The 21,856-nt window shown below is 34.5% G+C and overlaps 1 non-coding gene across 1 annotated transcript; it reads right to left on the bottom strand.

Moving 5' to 3' along the window:
• Nucleotides 1-15,843: 15,843 nt before the first annotated feature.
• On the bottom strand, nucleotides 15,844-15,950 carry LOC112323920 (small nucleolar RNA R71). Its single transcript, XR_002977465.1, has one exon. It is a non-coding gene; the product is annotated as a small nucleolar RNA R71 (small nucleolar RNA).
• Between the last annotated feature and the right edge of the window lie 5,906 nt (nucleotides 15,951-21,856).

Below are 21,856 nucleotides of genomic sequence, written 5' to 3'. Positions count from 1 at the left end.
CTTACCCAAAAAACCTACAATTCATACAATTTAAATAGCCACTTTTTTAGTATCTTTACACAATTCACATAAACAACACATAACATCTTCACTCATAAGTAACAAAATTAAACCAATAATTAACATAACATAATATTTTATTAAAATTAAACTAACTATACATCTATTCATAATTCTCATAATATATAATAACATGCACTATATCTAATAATTGCCCTAGCTTATAGAAGGGTCTAGAGCACTCGTGGACAAGTTTGAAGCATTACCCCAACTTGTTCAACTCGAGGACGAGTTTGTAATATCCATATAGGTGTGACGAGGACCAATATCATCCTAGCTCGTGCATTGACCTGGAATGCTTGTGGATGAGCCTGCATCCCTAACACTCCCACGATAATCAATCCCATCTTCCATTAATGCCACTTTAAGATGCTCAGCTTGCCCAACCTCTTTAAGTCTACATTGATATAAATTGAATGTAATATTGGCCACAATAGGTATCATCTCATCGACACATTCATGGATAACTATCGCTACTTCTCGAGCCTCCAATACCAAATAATAAATCTATATACATACATTAAAAACCAATTAGTAGACATCATCCATAATAACATTAATCCGGTATTTAATAAATGTTATATGTAAAACAATATTGCATATCAATTGATTTTGTCTTAGATGTCGGGACACATAATACATCAGATTGCATGGACAAAAACGGTGCATAATGGACATATACCATCTCATTTAAGTATCTACATCAATTATCAGATGTCACTCCTTAAAAATACGATCTCTCTTAGCTTCTCATAGATCTAAGTAAGTTGCATGAATCACCAACCAATTCTCCTCGCGCTTACCTTGGCAACTAATATTATACAGCTCGTCACCAATATCAACATACTGGTATATGTTGAGATAATCCAAATTGTTGCATTACCCAATCTGGACAATGTATATCAACAATGTTAAAGCAATACAATGAGACCCGTGCTAACCAAAGGTAAGATCCCTCACGACATATAGGCGAAGCTGAAAGTATCAAGTCCTTTGTATATGATATCCATATAACCTATCAAAACATATGAAAGACTTATATTAGATAACAAATCAAAAATAAATAATTCAGATTCAAATAACAAAAAAAATTCAATACATTTGTAACGCATACTTGATGTGGTTGTAACGCATCCAACTCATCCTTGTAAAACTCATTGACACGAGTGAGATTTACCTTGAAATGTCTAGCCCCATATTATCTGACATGACAAGCCACAAAGTTAGTATATTTTTTTACCTAGAACCAATGGATAATGGCTTCTGAGTGACAATGTCAAACATATTATTATCTCAGCTCTCTGGACACCTAATATGAATATGCTCTCATGACTAGAGTTATATTAATCAACATTGATAATTATAGTTTAGTATTTAAAATGTAATTAATTCTAATTATCAATTAATTTAAAGTAATTTTACTTGAAGAAATAGTAGACACTTTATAATTTGTCTTCTTTGTTTTAGACATGTTTACATAGCTATCGGTATAGATATGCAAGTATGTCCCATCCCTAGCTGCAATTAGGAATGGATCGAAAATCCTCAAACAGTGTTAGAAAGAACAACGGTACTATAATGCTAACAATATAAAACCTCTAAACATATGTAATATGTAATATGTATGCCTGAGCATATATAATCAATTGGTCCTCTATCGCATCTGCTGGGGGGTTTTAAAATTTATGTCGAACCATGTCAATTTGATGCATTCCCCCTATAAACATTGGCTAAAGGCATTCATCCTAATAGATGATCACATAAAACATCTTTATCAATCAACCCTCCACGTCCTACCACAAGGGGTTTCATTTATCAGAAGACTGGTCAAAATAGCGACATCCTGGAGTGTGGGTGTCATGTCACCAACATGTTGATGAAAGGTATGTATCTTGCGCCTCCATCGCTCAACCAAAGCTGCAATCAATGCAAGGTCAAGATGTTTACCACGTAACTAATTGATCTCATAAAAACCAGCATTGATAACAACAAGGCAGACACGCTCATGAAACTCCATCAAAGAATGTTGTTAGGTGACACGACCAAAAGATTGATGTCTTCTCCCAAGTGTAGGAGTGTCGAAGTAATAAATAACCCGGCAAGACCGGGGTCGAACCACATGGAGGTTAATTGTATAAATTATAAACAACAATAATACAACAACAATAGTAATAATAATAATAATAATAATAATAATAATACTAGTAGTAGTAGTAATAATGATAATACCAATAATACTATTAATAATGATAATAATAAAGATGATGAAGAAGAAGAAGCTGATGAGAACTTTGAGATGAAAGATTAACGTAAGGATTAAACAATGATAACAACAAATGTCAAGGTTAGAGGATCCATTAATGGTATTTCAAACAAGTATAGTATAAACCTTTTTTATTCAATTGGAAACCACACACAAAGGAGGTTCCAATCAAATTATAAATTGTTAACATGATTACATTAGTTATCTTATTCGAATAATGCTAATACTTGTAAATGTTGTCAGGCATTCATGATTATAACTTATGTTAACAACAAATCAAGTTCCTTTCATAGCTCAGGTGTCGGTTATACCATACAGTATGGGCTATGAAAGTACCAAGTATTTGTTGTACCAAGTGTTATACAACATAAATCTAGATTAACCATTTAACAAGCAAAGTATTAAAAGTGAACAAGATAACAAATATAAAGCATGTTAGTATCCAACATTAAGGTCCATGTTAAGTTTATATTATACTTATTCTTACACCATTAGTGTATCCTTTTCACCTTGACATAATTAACTTAGCAACACATAATGAAAGAAAGAAACATAAATAAACAAGGAAAGGAAATGAAAAGCATAAGCAAGAAATTAATATAAGCAAAACTTAAGCATTACAAAATATAAAGAGAGAGCAAGAGCATGATCTTGATCTGAACATCAAGATGCCTAAATACATGGCAAATGCCTCCTTTTATAGGCCAAAATTCGGAACTATTGATTTGTTGACTAATTGATGAGTGAGTGGCCACATCTTGACTTGATGACAATTCTTATCTTCTTGTCTGCCAAAAATGTCATTGATAACGTTATAATTTGAACAGACTTCAATCATAAAAGTTCTAGGGAATTGTCTCATCTTTCCAGGGTAAACATTTGAGATCATTTGGACTTCTAGAACTCGAGATATGAGCTGAACACTGAATAGTGTCTGGGATGCAGGACAGATTCGGACTTCTTCATTGTTGCTACAATTTGGACTTAAAAAAGGCCTTGTTAAATCTTGGACTCCTCATGAAAGTTGTAGGCCTATGTCTTAGCTTTCCATCCATATAAGGAATACCTAAATCTGAGATCTACAACTCTAGATATGACCCAATTACCGAACAGTGTTCCAGTTTGGACTGCACCAACATCTCTTTTCTAAGTTTGGCCATCTTTCTGTCCTTTCAATTTCAGTACTTCAACTCATCAATCAATTCTTTCATTTATGTGATAGGCCTGCATTTAAGATGAACATTTACCATAAATTAAAGGTATCTTATATTATTAGATATGTTAGTATAAAACATGCTTTAGTTAAGGAGTTATTGATACTTCAAGTGCAAAATGATGATATAGAACCTTGATAAAAATGCACTTTTAAGTACTAATCATTAGGGTGTTATAAGATCACCGCCTTGAAAATCAAGCAATTTAGTTGTTTAAACAATTAAAATAAAAAAACTTTAATAATCGTTAATCAATGAACACCTATATTTATCATATTTCACTATTATGACAAAATGTTCAAACAAATTCATGTATTTCATAGCTAATATTAATATTTTATATATAATTCAATATAACCCATAATTTAACTCAAATCAACACTAACTCTTTCATTATAATTTTTTTAATTCACAATCAATAATAACCTAAAATCATTGATTATGTTACAAAATAACATAATTATCAACTAAAAACTATCTACGATTTTTCATGAATGGTCTCTATTTGAGTGACCAGCTCGAGATTCTTGATCGGGTAATCTGCCTGTGTGTGAAAAATATTTAGGATTTTTGTTGAATAGTCTCCGTTCGGACGACCAACCCTTGGTTCTTGATTGGGCAACCTACATGTCTATTATTTTTCACGAATGACATCTGTTTGGGTAACCAGTACGTGGTTCTTGATCGGGTAACCTATCCGTGTGTGAAAAATATCTAGGATTTTTCATGAATAATCTCTATTTGAGGTGGCTAGCCCGTGGTTCATGATCAAGTAACTTGCTCGTGCGTGAAATATATCTAGGATTGTTCATGAATGGTCTTTGTTCGAGCGATTGGCCCGTAGCTCTTGATCGAGTAACTTGCCCTTGTGTGAAAATATCCAGAATTTTCCAGGAATGGTCTCTGCTCGGACGACCAACCTATGGTTCATGACTAGGTAACTTGCCCGAGTGTGAAAAATATCCAGAATGTTTCTTAAATGGTCTTTGTTTCGGTGACTAGCTTGTGGTTTGTGATCAGATAACCTAATCATGCATGAAAAATATCTAGGATTCTTTATGAATGGTCTTTGTTCAATCGATCAGGTCGTGGTTCATGATCGGGTAACCTGACCATGTGTTAAAAATATCCAAGATTCTTCACAAATGATGGTGTCTTGGATCTTCATATGAGATGTTTTGCCTCCCTTCTTTTAAAATGATCCAACTTTTGATTTTCTTTTGTCTACGCACTTTTAGTTATCTTTGGACTGAATTTTTGATGGTTTATATTTGTTGAAGATTTCTAGTAGCTTTCGAGGAAAATTCCTAAAAATTGCTTAAAAATATCTTTATAATGTTTATATATGTATTTTACTTGTTTTGAAATATAAGTCCTTTTTTTATGAGTTTCTTGAATCCTTTTGATTTTTTAGCTTCCAACTTACTTGAGCCAGCTTGTAGGTCTTTGCATGGTTTTCACTATACCTTTAGTGACTTATTTAAGAGCTTCTGACCTTGTAGGTTTAAGGAAATCTTTCTATACTTTAAAAATAGTTGGCTGGAAGAGTTCAAAACAAAATTGCCCCTTTCCTTCTTGATTGTCATGGGTAGAACTTTAGATTTCTTTTAATATTGTCTGTTGTTGTATCCTTCTAAATATACTTATGTCAGTGACTTGAGTAAATGATACTTTTCAAAATCCCTTTTTATCTTAAATAAACATCATATCGTTTAAACAAATGCCAAAATTTTATTTTAAACAAACATCATATCGTTTCTTTTTTTTTAAATCAAAATCAGTCAAAAGTCCAAAAAGCCATTTAAGAAAAAAGATTTTTTTTCAAAAACATTTTGAGCTGGTGAGATAATGTAAGGTTGCAGGGGGTGTTTATTTGATAGAAGAGTATACACGAAGAGAATTCTCGGTCAAACTTTGTTTTATTGATGAAAACAAATTACACAGTATTCTTTTATAAAATCTGAATTCATGAGCTTGATTACATCTTCCTCATCCATGCTAGTTAAGATCAGCGCCCCCCTCGAAAATACTATATACAGGCCATAGTAATCTAGTGTCCATTTTCTATAATCTTCATTAGGCAATGGTAAAATCTTTCTTAACACCAGGTCACCTTTTTTGAATTCTCTTTGCTAGACTTTCTTGTCATGTGTTTTCACCATTCTTTTTTGGTATAGCTGGTGATAGCAAATCACTGCTAGTCTTTTTTCACTAATCATATTTAATTGTAAATATCTTATCTTTGCTCATTCAACTTTTACTAAATCAAACTATATTAGTACTCTCAACGATGAGATTTTCACTTCTAGAGGCATAATCGCCTCCATTTTGTATACCAATGAGTAGAGTGTAGCACCAGTCAATATATTTATTGCTATTTTTTAAGCATAAAGAGCATGAGGATGTTATTCATGCTAATTTTTATAAGTGACTACAATCTTCTAGTCAATCTTCTTTATGTTTTTATTGGCTGCCTCTACAACTCCAATCATCTATGACCTATATCAAGATGAATTTGAGTGTTTGATCTTTTATTTGGCACACAATTATATGATTGTTTTCCATTAAAGTTCTAAGCATTATTTGTTATTATCCTTTCAGGAAGCCCATATTAGCAGAACTCCCTCAATAAATCTTTTGACAACTCTTTGAGTCATATGTGTGTATGAACATGCTTTAATCTATTTAGTGAAGTAGTCAATTGCTACTAAGATGAATTTGTGTCCATTACTTACTTTCAGATTAATGGGCTCAATGACATCTACCCCTTATATTGCAAATGGCCAATGTGACACCATGTTAAACAAAGGAACTGGTGGCACATTGATTTTATCTTCATGTACCTGATACTTGTTACACTTTCTCATGTAATCTACACAATCCCTCTCTATCATCATTCAAAAATACCCATCTCTCTGTATTTTTATCATCATTATGTGTCTATTTGTATGTGTAGCACATATTCCCTCATATATTTCATGTAGTATTTTCTCTGTGTTCTTTTCATTCAGACATCTCAGAAGAGTCCCATCAAATGTCCTCTTGTATAAAACTTCCCTATCCAAATAGTAATCCATGACTATTCTTCACAATGTATTTCGGTCTGACTTAGATGCCCTCATGGGATATTCTTTATACTGGACAAATTTTTTTATATCATAATACCAAAGTTTCCTATCTATTTCTTCCTCTATTGAGCAATAATAAGTAGGGGAATTTCTGATTCTTATGCATACAGGTTGTACTTGATCCCCACAATCAATATAAACCATAAAGGCCAAATTTGCTAAAGCACTAGTAAATTGGTTTTTGTCTCTTCCTAAAAGTGTAAAATCTATCTCTTTAAAGTCATTTATTACTTTGGAAAGTTATTCCTAACATGGCCTTAAATTTTCATCTTTGGTTTGCAATTCTTCCTTTACTTGGAAATTATCCGCATTGAATTTTATATACATTCAACTTCTTTATTTATTTTTATCTTTATAACAGCTTCTAGGCCATAAGTGCAAACTTCATATTTAATTATATTACTAGTGCAACAAAATTATAGTTTGATCAAGATGGGGTACTGTTTAACATCTAAAAAAATTATGACAGCTCTTGCTTCATTACCACATACGTTCACAGCTCCATCGAAGTACATGGTCCACCAATTATTCCCCTTTTCTTTTTCAATTGTTAGGACATCTTTATCTAGGAAGTTAAAGCTCAAAGGTTCATATTCTTTAATGCCTACAATGCCATTTCCCATTATATCTTTTTTTAGTCATGTAGACTATATCGTACTCAAACAACAAAACTTGTCATCTTGTAATTTGACTTGATAGATATGATTTCTTGAATAAGTACTCAAGGGGATCAATTTTAGAGATGAGTCAAGTGGTGTAGTACAACATGTACTAGCACAATCTCTTAGTGCCCATGCTAATCCATAGCATAACTTCTTAATCATATTGTAATAGGCTTCATAATCGATGAACTTTTTGCTGATGTAATAAATGACTTGTTCTATTTTTCTTATATCATCATGTTAAAAAGGTGGGTTCACAAGGTATTGTTTAATTTTATTAAAAGCCTCTTAACAATCTTCATTCCAAATTTATAGGTTATTCTTCCTTAACAACCTAAAGATGGTTCACATGTAGGTATCAACTAGGAGATAAAACGAGATATGAAATTTACCCTTCCTAGAAAGCCCTTTACTTTTTTCTCGATCTTAGGTATCGACATCTCTTGGATGACTTTGATTGTATCTAGATCTACCTTAATTCCTTTATTGCTTACCACAAATCCCAATAACTTCCCATTTAACTCTAAATGTGTATTTTATAGGATTCAACTTTAATTGATACCTCCTCTAATCTTTCAAAGAGTTTCAACAATCATATCATTAATGTATACTTCAATCTCTTTATGCATCATTTCATGAAAGAGAGTTACCACGCTGATACGTGGTTCCAACAATTTTCAAACCAAAAGACTTTACCTTATAATAGAATGTTTCCCATAGGGTAACAAAGGTAGTATTTTCCTTATCTTCTTTAGCCATCTTGATATGATTATAACCTGAGAAACCATTCATAAAAAAGTAAGTAGATTTTTTCACGGCATTATCTACAAGCATGTCAATGTAAGGGAGAAAAGGTTATCTTTCGAGCTAGATTAATTCAAGTCTCTAAAATCCATACACTCAGATCTTATTACCTTTCTTGGGCATTGCCACTATATTGGATATCTATTAAGGGTATTTGACCACTTCCAGGAAATTCGCATCTCATTGCTTCCCCACCTTTTTTATTACTTTAATCAGGATATCTAGCTTCATTCTTCTTAGTTTCTACTTTACGGGTTTCCATCCATTTATCATAGGCAAGTACCACAATATTGTTATCCAGTCCAGGTATATCAGTGTATGTCAAAACAAACACATCAGAAAACTCTTTCAACAAAGCTACTAAACCATCCCTCTCTTTGGCAGCAATCTGTATTCCAATCTTTAATATTTTTTTTCTTATGCTTAGTGTCTACATCCATCATTTCTAATTTTTTTTTCAACTGGTTTTAAGGCCTTCTCAAACTACTCAATCATCTCATTAAATTTCGTTATATCTTCTTCTTCAAACTCTTCCTTATTTATACCAATTGTGTTTTTATTAAGATTCTACCGATTATTCTTAATGCAATAGGTTTGCATGTTTATCAAGGCTCTATTTTCAGATTACCTGAAAGTGAAAAGTGTTTTTATCTAAGCAACTAAAATTAAGTAAGCAAAAGGCAAGAGATGAAAGAAAATGTATAATCTTATTAAAATTGAAAGGGTAGCTTAAACACATATAAATTCCCTAAATTGATATCTTGAATCTTAATTATCAGTTAGGTGAACATATAAAAAACAACAACGAAGAAGTAAAAACTCATAAAAATCATATATGAACTAAGCACATCAGACACAAACACTCTTGGATGAAATTACTTTTTTAGGACAATCAGGATATCTTAAGTCTCCCAATTATTTAGTTTTTCTATTTCAACAAGCTTTCTTATAAAACCTTTTGTAAAAGCGTCTTCAAGTGTGTTGATCATTAACTAAGGTAAGAATAGCTCCAAAGGGATTTCTTGAACTTTCTCAGCTTTTTTCAGACAAATAATTATAGCACTAACAAAACCTTCATCCAAATCCTTCAACTCTTATCCTAACCTTATCACGTACGCTAGTCATGGGAAAGTTTCCTGGATATGTGGTATCTTCATTATTAAATCATTAGGCTTTCTTTCCTCAACCCAAACAATTCTTCTTTCTCTTTTAATTTCAGTCGCCCTTGTATAGTCCTTCTTTGTGGGCTTGAATCCTAACCCCAATCTTTTATCAACTGCTCTAAACTACCTTATGTTTATCTTATTAGGCATACTAGTGATTAGATTCGATTGATTGGTCTGAGGTTATCGACAAAAAAGAATTGTCTAAGTCATTTCCTTTGTTTTTGTCCAAGTTACTTCATGCTAAAAAGGCAACTCATGTTTCACAAAGCATTTTGCATTCATGATTGCAGCTTCTGAAATTTTAGTGTGTTTTGTATGGTGTTTTTAGGCACCCACTCAACATTTACAACTTCAAATGCATGTAGGTTACCGTTTGTATTATTTTCGGCTTTAATATACGAAACTACCATATTTTTCATAATTGTTGTAGCCTTTTCAGACATTACGGTCACCGATTTTCCATTGATGATAAACTTAAGCCTTTGGATGTAGAGAGGAAGCTACTGCACCAACTGCATGTATCCACGATCTTCCTAATAACATGGTACAAGAAGGGTGAATGTCCATGACTTGTAAGGTTACTTAAAACAGTTGTGGGCCAATAACCAATTCAACATCAATGCTCCCAATGACAAGCCTTGGTATTCCATCATAGGCTCTTGCAGTCATGGTGTTGGGCTTTATATGAGAAGTATCGATCAACATTTGGTCCAACATATGTTTTGGTAGCACATTTAGAATGGATCCATTGTCTATAAGCACCTTGGCAACCATACAAGTTTTACATTTCATTGTGATATATATCGGCTTATTATGCATAGTCCTCTTAGGATCAAATTCATCTTCAGTGAAATACAAGTAGTTAATAGACTTGATTCTTGTTGTGATGTCGCGGTCGCACAAATTAATTACCATAGCTTAAAACACACAAGATAGTATAGAGCAAGAAAGGGGTCGATCCCACGAGGAAGGTCTAGTTCAGATTTTTATGTTATACGTTATGCAATGAGGGGGTTTGATTTGCAATGATCTAAACTATGGCAGAAATTAAACTAGCAAACAAAATCAATTAAAACTGAAATTTATCAAGAAAACAAACCGTGGTCGCAAGCACACATCCACCTACAGAAATCAGAACCGATCCTTGAAACGGAACTTCAGTTTATATTCTGAATTTTTTATCTTTTCTTAATGTTGGTTAATTAACGGATCCGCTGTATAACTAACCCTAACCAACAAACAATCACAGTGTCCGCACTAATGATTTAATCCAATGGCAGCCTTAAGATCTAGATAAATTCATGAATCTTAACAACCAAGTTGTCTGCTTGTGTTGCTTTGATCGAATGTTCTCCCTATGTTTAATAACGTAGTTCCTCTACAATTATCAAGCTTAGTTGCTTCACAAGTTTATATACCACAACTCCGATTTTGATATCAAACTTAGCAATAGATTGTTCACAATAATAACTTAGAGTCCGCTCTAGCAATTAAGATAAACAATCATAGGAAATATGCATAGGAAAACAAACATAGTCATTCATAATACAAACTGAAAATAAATGGAAGAATAAATCTCACAGTTCTTGAAACCTGAAGGTTTTTGCGTCCTTGCAACCAAGAAAACGAGCTTAGCCTTGCATATCTATTGAATAACTACTCCTAAAGATGAAAGAATACATGATTTCTGATTTGTAGAGGGGAGAGTTTGTGTTTCTTCTCTTATGGCTGCCACCCCTCTTTCTTTTATTCTACTGCACTCTCTTTCCTTCCCTCTTGGCTATCTTAATAGCATAAACTTAGCTGCTTATTTATACACAAATTGTAAGTAAGAAAAATCAAAGTTCAAGTGTGAACATCAATAGATGGTGGTAGTGTAAAGGATGCTGGCGGCTGGTGGCTGGCAGCTGGTTTGTGGTTGGTGGTTTGAGGTTGGTGGTTTGAGGTTGGTGGCTGCCTTCCTTGACCTTCTAGATTGATTTACTAGAGGAGCTAAATTACTGAAATAAAAACTTGGATGTCGGTTTGTATGCTTCGGGATGTAATTTGGATTCGTTTCTTCATGAAACCTGTTTGCTGGCAGAATTCAGTTGTCATCTTTGAAAACTCATATCTCCCTCATATGACATCATTTTTGGCTGAAATTCGGAACGTTTGTAGGCCTTTGAGTCAGGAATCCAAAACAATTGAGTTTGCATCAATTATACTTCTGAAGCTCCAGATATTGAATTTTGGATGACCAAACGTCAACATTGGCAGAATGCGAGATTTGAATTTGAAGGATGTGATTTCCATGCTCTTCCTTATTTTATTTTTCTTGACTTAGATTTCCAGAAATGTATGGATGTTAGCTTTCTAATGCCACTAGAATCACTTCATTTCGACTTCTAAAACTCACGCTCTGCACAAAACATCGATTGAGGGTCAAATCTACCAATTACCTCCAATTTACTCCTTTTTGCATCTTTCATCCAAAAGTGCCTTCAAAACATAAAACAAAGAATATCAAGGCACTTTATATAAATAACATAGGCAAAACACTAGTTAAATGTGGGTGAAACTATCGAATAATATGGTTGCATCAATTCTTTCTATTAAATGCTCTATAAAATCCCGTGCCATGTCTTAATGGATATAGGCTTCATTTAGGACTTTTTAGAGTGTGTTTCGGTGTAATTCTAAGCTTAAGATTAAAGATAGCAGAAAAATATTGGTTGGTGTCTTCTTTAGCTGATCAACTACGCTATACTCACTATACTTCATTAGTTTCAAAAAATCAGTGGCTTTTTCCTCACTCAATGGTTTAATAACCTCATAAGTCTTAAGTAAATCCATCATGTCCTTTCTTTTTATTTTCGAATGGTTTACCAATTCTTCAGGGGCGAGACACCTCCCATCTCTGGATAATCTTCCAATTTTAGCATGGAAAACCAGTGCAGGACCTATGGTGGGACAATAATGGTGGTAATTATAAGGAAAAACATTATAATTTTCTCCTTTATTTACCGTAGGCTTGGTCAAAACCTTTGTTTTCTCTTCGAGGGTGTCAATTTTTAACAATCCTCATGCCATCATACTTTCACCTTACTATGAAATTCTTTGCAATAATCAATGTCATGCTTATAGTGCTAGTGATATAGGCAAAATTCATTCTTATGTTTTAAGCTTGTTTTTGTGATTGTATTTTGAGAGCTGGTTTTGACATCCTGTATAACTCACCCATGGCTATCTTTATGGCCTTTGCTTCATTCCTTTTTATCTCTATAAGATTGACAATTTCACTTTTTAAAATATGGTTAGGAAGAGGATTTAAATTTACATTCGGTGTTTTGTTAAATGTGATCCATCCAGCTTTGATGAGCTGAAGGACTTTTCTTTTGAAAGTGAAGCTTGTCTCAATGTTATGCCATGAGTATCGGCATGATATTCACATTTAAGGTTGGGTTAGTACTATTGAGGGAATAATGGTTGCATGGTTAAGGCAGGGATGAGGGATACTTGGCCGATGGTAATTAGATGATGATACATTTCTCCTGATGATATAGGAAGTGGGGGAAGTTGTTTATTGTTTCTTTAAAAGTCATTTTGAGGGCAAAAAGTTCTTTTATTCAGAATATTTTACTAGTTATTTGGGGGTGGTGGTTTGATTTTTAGGGAAAGGGGTAGAAAAGCTTACATTGGATACAGAGAAAGGTTTTTGGTAGGAATTTTGACAGCTCCCTCTTTCAAGGCTGTTTACATCTGCATCATTTTTCTTCCTAGTAAATCTTTTCTTTCCAGCTGGATCCACTATTTTCCCAACTTTGATGGCCTGCTCAATCTGTTCCACCACTATCACAATTTATGTGAAATGTTGAGTAGGGGCATTTGCTAGATGGTAAAGAAAGGTGTTTTGAATGTATTGAAAAACAAATTGGTTTTCTCTTTTTCCAATAATAGGGGCTCAACCAATGCAATCTTCTCTAGCCACCTCTGGGTATACTCTCAAATTGTTTCTTTATTTCCCATCTCCATTATTAAAAGGTTAGATATGCATGGAGCTATGTCCATATTGAATTTGTATTGTTTCATAAATGCTCCCACCAAGTCTTTCCACCCTCAAATCTCACTGTTATTAAGCCTCATGTACCATGTCAATGCAGCATCACTGAGGCTATATTGGAAGAAGTGGATAAGTAGTTTCTCATCATGGACTATTTGAGCCATTTTATTACAGTAAACCTTTAAGTGAGTCAGCAGGCATTGTGTTCCCGTGTATTTGAAAAATTCAAGCTCTTAGAAGTCCTTCGGAACTATGACATTTGATACTAAACACATTTTAACGGGTTTCACTAGGTTATATAGATTAGACTCTTCAATTGCCTTTATTATTTCTTCCAATTTTGCATACTTGTCATAAGCCTCATGATGTAACCATATTATTCGATAGTTTCACTCACATTTAACTAGTGTTTAGCCTATGTTATATATAGGAAATGCCTTGATATTTCTTATTTTATGTTTTGAAGGCACTTTTGGATGAAAGATGCAAAAATGAGTAAATTGGAGGTAATTGACAGATTTGACGTTCAGTCGATGTTTTGTGTAGAGTGTGAGTTCTAGAGGTCGAAATGAAGTGATTCTAGTGGCACTAAAAAGCAAACATCCATACCTTTCTGGAAATTTAATGCAAGGCTATTTCTCATTTTTAGGAAAATAGTTATTGAAGTACTTAAATTTAACTGTCAACTTAAGGGAGAACTATTTTGTAAAATAGGGACTAGGGTTTCTTAGCATATAAAAAGAAAGAGAGAAGGGAAAGAGGGAAGAAATGAGGCAGCAGCCAGAAGTGAAGAAACACAAACTCTCCTTTCTACAAACCAGAAATAATGCTTTCTTCTATCTTTAAGAGTAGTTGTTCCATAAATATGCAAGGCTAAGCTCGTTTTCTTGGTTGCAAGGACACAACAAACTTTCAAATTTCAAGAACCGTGAGATTTATTCTTCCTTTTATTTTCAGTTTATATTATGAATAAGTATGATTGTTTTCCTACGCATATTTTCTATGATTGTTGTTGATAATTGTTAGAGCGGACTCTAAGTTATTATTGAGAACAATCTATTGCTAAGTTTGATATCAAAACCGGAGTTGTGATATATGAACTTGTGAAGCAACTAAGCTTGATAATTGTGGCAGAACTACGTTATTAAACTTAGGGAGAACACTTAAACAAAAGAAACACAAGCTGCGGACAGCTTGGTTGTCAAGAGATCAATCACTTTATCTAGTTCTTAGGGCTGCCATTGAACTAAATCATTAATACGGACATTGTGATTGTTTGTTGGTTAGGGTTAGCTATACGACAGATCCGTTAATTAACTAATGTTAAGAAAAGATAAAAATTCAGAATATAAATTGAAATTTTGTTTCAAGGATCGGTTCTAATTTCTGTTGGTGGATGTGTGCTTACGACCAAGGTTTGTTTTCTTGATAAATTTTGGTTTCAATTGATTTTGTTTGCTAGTTTATTTCTTCCATAGTTTAGATCATCACAAATCAAAACCCCCCAAATTGCATATCATCTAGCATAAAAATCTGACTTGAACCTTCCTCGTGGGATCGACCCCTTACTTGCTCTATACTATCTTATGTGTTGTGTTTGAAGCTAGGGTAATTAATTTGTGCGACCGCGACATCGCAACAAATTTTGGCGCTGTTGCCGGGGAGGTAATTTTAGTTGATTCTTGTGCTTGTACTGTTATTTTTATTTGCTGTGATTATTATTTATTTATTTATTTATTTTGAAAAAAAAGAGAGAGAAACAGAATTTTTGCTTACGGCGGTACTGTTCACTTATGGCAGCGGTGCTGTTTAAAACAGATTTTTTGGTGGAATTAGGTATCGGCTTTTTTTTTCCTGAAGGGAAACGACGTTCTGAACAGGACTAGTGGCCACTAGCCCCACCTTTTCGAGGCCAAATTCTGTGGTTTTCTAGGGTGTTTAGGCAGTTTGAGTTTTCTACCGTAGGATTTTCGTACAATTTGCATTGTTTTCGATCTCTTGTGTGGTTGGTTTCTTTTGAGTTTTCTTGATGATTTATGCCAGTAACCCGTTCTACTAACCAAAGTCAAGTGCAGTTGGATCTCAAAATAGAAAAAAACTTTACGCAGGTTACGAAAGGAAGCTCGCCTCAACACCATGGCTGTTGCACGACAACAAACACTTAAGGAGCTTGCTGCTCCTAACATGGAAATCAGCCATTGTGCATAAACATCGACAATAATGTAAACTTTGAGCTCAAATCTGGTTTTATACATTTGCTACCAACATTTAATGGTCTTACAGGAAAAGATCTTCATACTCATCTCAAGGAGTTCCATATGGTTTGTGTTGTCATGAAACCAAACGGAGTTGATGAAGAACATGTTAAGTTGAAAGCTTTCCCTTTCTCTTTAAAAGGGGCAGCAAAGGCATGGCTTTTCTATATTCTCCTAGGTTCAATTGGAACTTGGAATGGCATGAAAAAGATCTTCCTTGAAAAGTATTTTCCAGCATCTCGAGTTGCCAACATAAGGAAAGAAATATATGGGATTCGACAATCTCATGGTGAGACACTCTCTGAATATTGGGAAAGATTTGAGCAACTCTGCATTCAATGTCCTCATCATCAAATACCCGATCAACTACTCATTCAATATTTCTATGAAGGATTGATGCCTACTGACCGTAGTATCATTGATGCTGCAAGTGGAGGGGCATTGGTAGATAAGACACCCGAGGCTGCACGCCAATTGATCTCAAACATGGCAGCCAACTCGAAACAGTTTGGCACCCGTGGAGACTTCTCAAACAAACGAGTAAATGAGGTAAGTATTTCTAACCTTGAAAATAAAGTTAATGATCTTACTTCTCTTGTGCGTTCTTTGGCTTGTGGAAATGTACAGCAGGTGAAAGTTTGTAGCATATCTTCCTTACAAGGACATGCCTCAGATATGTGAATGCCTCAGAAGATTACATTGAACATGCTAATGCAGTTGATGTAGCGTTCAACGGATAGCCACATCATAAATATGATCCCTTTCCCAACACGTACAATCCTGGATGGAGAGATCATCCCAACTTACGCTATGGGAACCCACCTCAACAAGGCAATCAAGGTCGACAGTTCCATCCCCATGGATTTCAATCCCAACAGAATTATCAAGCAAGACAACCCCCTCCATTTACAAACTCCAATGTTATGGGGTCATCATCCAATGATGATCTTCGTGAGATGATGAAAACTTTGGCTTCTAACACTGTGACCTTGCAACAAAATGTCATGTCTTTTCAACAGGAAACAAGGTCAAGTATTCATAACTTGGAAAAGCAAATGGGGCAAGTAGCTTCAAGTGTAGGGAAATTGGAGGCACAAATGAATGGAAAATTGCCCTTCCAAGCTTTGAATCCAAAAGAGAATGTTAGTGCAATAATGTTGTGAAGTGGGAAAGAACTTGAAAGACAAAGGCCGAAACAGATTGAGATGGAGGAAGAAGAGGAGATAGAAACTGAATTGAGTACAAAGAAGAAACGTCCTTCTCCTTCCCAAACTGAAACAACGACCAACACTCCAAAGGTAAATTCTAGGTCAAAGAAAGAAGACAAAGAAAAAGAGATTTTAGAGGTTTTCAAGAAAGTGGAACTCAACATTCCTTTGCTTGATGCTGTCAAGCAAATTCCCAAGTATGCCAAATTCTTGAAGGAGCTGTGTACTACTAAGAGAGCTTTCAAACTGAAAGGTTACGAAACGGTAAGTATGGGTGAAGTTGTATTTGCTGTTGTTCAAAAGAATATGCCTTTGAAGCAAAAAGACCCAGGTGCGTTTACTATCCCATGTGTTATTGGTAATGCTAGTTTTAAAAGGGCCTTATGTGATTTTGGTGCATCCATTAGTGTTATGCCTAAACGTGTTTATGATTCTCTTAGTCTTGAGCCTTTGAATACAACTAGTATTGTAATACAACTTGCGGATCGTTGTTTTGTTTATCCACTTGGTGTGATAGAAGATGTCCTAGTCAAGATTGATAGTTTGGTCATTCCATGCGACTTTTATATTCTTGATATGGAACATGATTCTTGTGATTCATCAAACAACACTCCTATATTGTTTGGGAGACCATTCTTGAAAACTGCCAATACAAAGATTGATTGTGGTAAGGATACTTTGTCTATGGAAGTAGGAGATGAAAAGATTGAATTTAATTTTCATGATGCAATGAAATATCCTTATAGCAATGTTTATTCTATCACATGCTATGACCAAGTTGATAAGTGTGTGCAGCAAGTTTTTGATTTTGATTGTGAGGATGGATTAAGCGTAACTTTGAGCTATGGCTATGATTTTACCAAGATAGAAGAGATGGAGAGGCACATAGGTGTTCCCCAAAACGTGAATGAATCAGCATTGGCTTTGCAAGCTTTGCAAACCATCCCCTATGGTAATGTCTTTGTTGATTTAGTACTTTCACATAAAAAGCTTTTGCCATCTATTTTACAGGCTCCCGAGCTAGAATTGAAACCTTTGCCCGATAATTTGAAGTATGTGTTCATTGGCGACAACAATACACTTCCTGTTATCATCGCAAAAGGTTTGACAAGTATGCAAGAGGAAAAACTTATAAAGTTGTTGTATGATCACAAGATGGCCATTGGATGGACTTTAGCCGACATCAAGGGCATTAGTCCTTCAATGTGTATGCATCACATACTATTGGAGGACAATGCAAAACCAACAAGGGAAATGCAAAGGAGGTTGAACCCGCCTATGATGGAGGTAGTGAAAGCTGAAATTTTGAAATTGTTAGATGCAGGTGTCATTTACCCCATCACGAACTGTAAATGGGTGGCACCAATCCATATGGTGCCTAAGAAGACCGGAATCACGTTGGTGAAAAACAAAAATGATGAACGCATTCGTACTCGCATCTCGAGTGGATGGAGAATGTGTGTTGATTACAGAAAGCTAAATCTTGCTACACGCAAAGATCATTTCCCATTACCATTTATGGATCAAATGCTTGAACGCCTAGCAGGTAAGTCTTTTTATTGCTTTCTTGATGGATATAGTGGATACAATCAGATTGTTATTAATCCTGAGGATCAAGAAAAGACTACATTTACATGTCTATTTGGTACATATGCATATAGGAGAATGCCCTTTGGTCTCTATAATGCACCTGCAACTTTTCAAAGATGCATGATGAGTATTTTTTTTATTATGTTGAAAGAATAATTAAGGTTTTCATGGATGATTTCACGGTATATGGTGATTCTTTTGATAAGTGTCTAGAAAATTTATTTTTGATCTTGAAAAAGTGCATTGAAACTAACCTTGTCTTGAACTATGAAAAGTGTTATTTTATGGTAGAACAAGGAATAGTTCTTGGGCATTTTGTGTCTTCACGTGGATTAGAGGTTGATAAAGCTAAAATAGACGTTATTTCATCATTGCCTTACCCCTCATGCGTGAAGGAAGTTCGTTCTTTTCTAGGTCATGCAGGTTTCTATTGACGCTTTATCAAAGATTTCTCGAAGATTACAACACCCTTATACAAACTACTAGCCAAAGAAGTGGATTTTGTGTTTGATCAAGCATGTAAAGATGCCCATGATGAGCTTAAGAGGCGTGTCACATCTGCCCCTATAATCCAACCACCAAATTGGGATTAGCTTTTTGAGATAATGTGTGATGCGAGTGACTATGCGGTAGGCACTGTGCTTGGGCAAAGAATAGGGAGGAATTTGCATATTATTGCCTATGCTTCCCGCATGTAGGACGGAGCACAATGCAATTACCATACAATTGAAAAAGAACCTTTGCAGTGATGTTTACTCTTGAAAAATTCAGGTCATATCTACTTGGTACAAAAGTCATTGTTTTTACTGACCATGCAGCTTTAAGGTATCTTTTGAAGAAAAAGGAGTCCAAACCAAGATTGATTAAGTGGATCTTGCTTTTGCAAGAGTTTGATCTTGAGATCAAAGACAAAAAAGGTGCTGAAAACCATGTGGCTGATCACTTGAGCCGACTGAGGAGCGAGGATATACAAACCGAAACAATAAGAGAAACATTCCCCGATGAACTGTTGTATGTGCTACATTCCTCTACAAGACCATGGTATGCTGATTTGGTGAACTATTTAGTCACCAAAGAATTCCTTCCAGGTTTGTCTACATCCCAAAAGGACAAGTTACGAGTTGATGTTAAATATTATTTTTGGGATACTCCTTACTTATGAAAATTTTGTGTGGATCAAGTAGTAAGGAGATGTGTACCACAGGATGAATTTCATTTCATTCTCACTTTTTATCATTCTCATTCTTGTGGTGGGCATTTTGGAGCAAAACGAACGGCTCATAAGATACTTGAAAGTGGTTTCTATTGGCCTTCTATTTTTAAAGATGCATATCACTTCTGCAAATCATGTGAGAAATGTCAAAGAACAGGTAATATCAATCATAAGAATCAAATGCCTTTAACGAATATTCTTGTAAGTGAAATTTTTTATGTTTGGGGTATTGATTTTATAGGTCCATTTCCTTCTTCTTTTGGCAATCTTTATATCCTTCTTGCTGTTGATTATGTGTCCAAATGGATTGAGGCGAAAGCCACACGAACTAACGATGCTAAGGTTGTTTTAGATTTTGTCAGGACTCACATATTTGACAGGTTTGGAACCTCTAAAGTTATCATTAGTGATCGTGGCACGTATTTTTGCAATCGTTCAATGGAAGCATTGTTACGCAAATATCATGTGAGGCATCGAACTTCAACAACCTACCACCTTCAAACGAATGGCCAAGCTGAAATTTCAAATCAAGAAATCAGGTCTATTTTGGAGAAGACAGTGCAACTTAACCAGCGAGATTGGAGTCTACGACTTGGTGATGCAATTTGGGCTTATCGGACTGCTTACAAATCACCTATAGGGATGTCACCTTATAGGATGATTTACGGGAAAGCATGTCATCTACCGGTAGAGCTTGAACACAAAGCTTTTTGGGCCATTAAACAATGTAACATGGATTATGATGCTGTTGGGATTGCAAGAAAGTTGCAATTGCAAGAGTTGGAAGAGATTCGAAATGATGCTTATGAGAATGAAAGGATTTACAAAGAAAAGACTAAGAGTCTTCATGACCGAATACTTACAAGAAAGGAGTTTCATGTTGGAGATAAAGTCCTTCTTTATCATTCACGTTTGAAACTTTTTCCTGGAAAGTTACGCTCTTGTTGGATTGGACCATTTGTTGTTTCTAATGTTTTTCCTTATGGTGTAGTTGAAATTACAAGTTTAGAAACCAACAAAGTACTCAAGGTCAATGGGCATCGCTTGAAACCTTTCTATGAAGGTTGGACAGCAGAACTCGCCACTTCTGTGGAGTTAGTTGAACCAATCTATGAAGAATGAGCATGCAGCATGTCGAGCCAATGACATAAAACAAAAGCGCTTACTGGGAGGCAACCCATCATAATTTTTTTTTTCAGATTTGCTTTCTTTTTCCCTTATCTTTTATTTTTCGTATTTTACTTTGTCTTTGTCATTCTCTTATATTCCTTTTCTTTTATTTCAACATTGAGGACAATGTTGTGTTTTAAGTGTGGGGGTATTAAGAGAATTTTGGTTTTCTTTGTTATTTTTTTAAAAAATATATATTATGTTTGATCTTTTGACCTCCCATTGGTTTTTGAGAATATGAGTATTATGTATGAGAATTAGTTGAGATAGATGAAGATATAAATCAAATGAATGAGTGTGCATGCAAGTTTTAAGGTTTAATTGGTTTAGGGATTGACTTTGAGAATATGTCATGTTGACTTTATAGTGTTATATCAATGCAAGCTTTTGAGCCTTCAACATTATATTCTTTGATTGTGCATTCTTTTAATGATATGTATCTCTAGAACTTGCTTCATATCTTGTTGAGATTACATTCGCATTACATATATACATGAAGATGATAAAGACATTACAAATTTTAACCACTTGAGCCAAAAAGCCAACCTAAAGCAAATTATCCTTAGTAAACCCCTTTTGAGCTTGTTTATCTTTTCTTTGCTTTATCCATATATAAGCCTTAACTTTTTATATGTTTTCCTTTTCTCCTAGCCAAGGATTAGTAGAGCATATACTTGTGATATCTCATGGAATTTTGGTTGGAAATTATGTGAAAAGAAAGAAGAAGTGATGCTTGATGAAAAGATGGGCAAAGTTGTCAAAGGTAAAAAAAAAAGGAAAAAAAAGAGAAAAAAAAGGAAAAAAGAAAAAAAGTGTTCCTTTATGTTCTTAAGATTTTATGTTGAAAGAGCTTGAAATCAAAAAAAGTTAAGCATTGGTGATTAAAGATGAAAAATTTATGTGCTTTGATGAAATATCTTGTTTGAAATATCATTTTTCAGAATGCTCTACTTTCTTTGGTTTGAACATTTTCTTTTACTCTCTTTTACCTCACCTTAACCTTAGCCCCATAACATCCGGAAAATAAGACCTTTTGATTCATGCATTGCTTGTAATATGTTAGTAATGGAGATGAGATTGA

Source organism: Populus trichocarpa, chromosome 13 (assembly GCF_000002775.5).
Source record: "Populus trichocarpa isolate Nisqually-1 chromosome 13, P.trichocarpa_v4.1, whole genome shotgun sequence".
NCBI classification, from domain to species: domain Eukaryota; kingdom Viridiplantae; phylum Streptophyta; class Magnoliopsida; order Malpighiales; family Salicaceae; genus Populus; species Populus trichocarpa.
Note: the sequence above shows the minus strand (reverse complement) of the source record. Positions and strands in the feature narration are given on the sequence as shown.